We start from the raw sequence: 2,652 nt of genomic DNA, 5'->3' as shown, positions 1-2,652 counted from the left end.
TACATAAATACGACGAAAGGATACTTCTCTAAAAACTGTACCGGCTGAGGATATCCCGAGATTGAAAAATATAACTATTAATCTTCACTCTTGTTGGTTTTTATTAACAATCTCCTAACAAAACTTTAACTCAAGCCTGGAAGGTCACAGCTGATGTGAACACATTTGCCGAAATATGACATTCCTGGGCTAAAGGGACAAAAGTAACTATATAAATACATTTGAGAATTTTTCCCAAATGCTGAGAGCCCTGAGCCCCGAGACCCCTGAATCTCCGGTTGAAAAATCCAATCTGGCAACCCTAGCTGAGGATGAAATCATCAATTCGGCATTCTGCACGTCATTCTGCTTTAAATCATTTTCGGAGTGAAACTCACGATGAAAAATTCAGCAGCAGTANGCCACTGAATGCTTATTCAGCACTCAAAGTTTCATCCACTCAAAAAAAAAGGAAACATATTAACTGCAGATAATGCCAGAAAAATATGTTTTATATCACATAATTGGAATTTCTTCGATACATAAATACGACGAAAGGATACTTCTCTAAAAACTGTACCGGCTGAGGATACCCCGAGATTGAAAAATATAACTATTAATCTCCACTCTTGTTGGTTTTTATTAACAATCTCCTAACAAAACTTTAACTCAAGCCTGGAAGGTCACAGCTGATGTGAACACATTTGCCGAAATATGACATTCCTGGGCTAAAGGGACAAAAGTAACTATATAAATGCTGAGAGCCCTGAGCCCCGATACCCCTGAATCTCCGGTTGAAAAATCCAATCTGGCAACCCTAGCTGAGGATGAAATCATCAATTCGGCATTCTACACGTCATTCTGCTTTAAATCATTTTCGGAGTGAAACTCACGATGAAAAATTCAGCAGCAGTAACTAAATTTTGATTTCGTTCATATAATATAATGTTGCAAAAATAAATAAATATATCTATTTAATACAGTCTTTGGCTTAAGTTTTTTTTTTTTTTTCAATTTCCCTGTACGCACTTCTATTTATAAAACTTATTATAAAATTCAAAAATGTTTGCAGAATTGCGAAAATTTTTACACTATGCCTTTATGATTTTAAAAATCGTGAAATTTTATTTGCAATCTTTGATTTATAAAGATATTTATCTTAATCTCATTTTAGAATTGTTTCCCACGTTCGTTAATCGCCACCCGGACGTTATAACGGATTTTGTTTGTTTCAAAAAGATAAAAGTTTCAATGAGAAATTTTAAAAATCAAGTAATGAAAATCCGGCCGCACTTTTAATGTAAAAAAACGTGATTAAAGTATTTTGTTACATTACAACGCTATGTTGACACTAATATTTTAGAGTTTCCCATTCCATAATCCCGTTATATATGTAACGGCACACACAAACCTGCATATTACTTTTTAAATTTATTACAAATCAGAACGTTAGAAAGATCTGAAAAGGCCGGCCGCCTGTGCCGAACAGCTTCATTTGTTTGCCGTAATGGCCGATATTTACATAAAAATTAAATTTCAATAAATAATCACAAACGAGCTCTTCCGCCATTTTACTTAGAAACCAAGCGATGGAAATCGCTAAATGAAATTTAATATCGCAAAATNAAAATTCAAAAATGTTTGCAGAATTGCGAAAATTTTTACACTATGCCTTTTTTTTTTAGAATTGTTTCCCACGTTCGTTAATCGCCACCCGGACGTTATAACGGATTTTGTTTGTTTTAAAAAGATTAAAAGTTTCAATGAGAAATTCTAAAAATCAAGTAATGAAAATCTTGCCGCACTTTTAATGTAAAAAAACGTGATTAAAGTATTTTGTTACATTACAACGCTATGTTGACACTAATATTTTAGAGTTTCCCATTCCATAATCCCGTTATATATGTAACGGCACACACAAACCTGCATATTACTTTTTAAATTTATTACAAATCAGAACGTTAGAAAGATCTGAAAAGGCCGGCCGCCTGTGCCGAACAGCTTCATTTGTCTGCCGTAATGGCCGATATTTACATAAAAATTAAATTTCAATAAACAATCATAAACGAGCTCTTCCGCCATTTTGCTTAGAAACCAACCGATGGAAATCGCCAAATGAAATTTAATATCGCAAAAATGCGAACGAATAAAGCAAAGAAATGTTGTGCATTTAATCGGCGAAACGATCTTGCTACCTGCTCTCAATAATTGATCAGGTGTAAAAAATATAAACAGATCAATACAGATACTTAGTACATTGATAAATTGTTTATTTCATTTTATTACGACTACACGGCGCATAATTTATGAATTGCGTGCAAGTAGATGACTTTAACCGACGGCGCCGCCCAACCTAAATACATATGTACATAGCACTACATTTGGCTGCTAAGTAGCTGCAAAAAAAAATTTTGCTTATGTATTGCATTTACCTTTACAACTGTTTAAATAATATTTTTCTGTTTCATAATTTTGCACATGGCAAATGGCATTTGCAAATTGACAATCGCAGCGCAGTGCGAAATAGTAAACCACTTCCTTCAACAACACGACAGCAACATTATGCGCCGTGTAGTCGTAATAAAATGAAATAAACAATTTATCAATGTACTAAGTATCTGTATTGATCTGTTTATATTTTTTACACCTGATCAATTATTGAGAGCAGGTAGC

The sequence above is a fragment of the Rhagoletis zephyria genome, unplaced genomic scaffold (assembly GCF_001687245.7).
Source record: "Rhagoletis zephyria isolate East Lansing unplaced genomic scaffold, Rhagoletis_zephyria_1.1 Rzeph_scaffold_05165, whole genome shotgun sequence".
Classification (NCBI taxonomy): Eukaryota; Metazoa; Arthropoda; class Insecta; order Diptera; family Tephritidae; genus Rhagoletis; species Rhagoletis zephyria.
The sequence above is the reverse complement of the archived record's forward strand: the minus strand, read 5'-3'. Positions refer to the sequence as shown.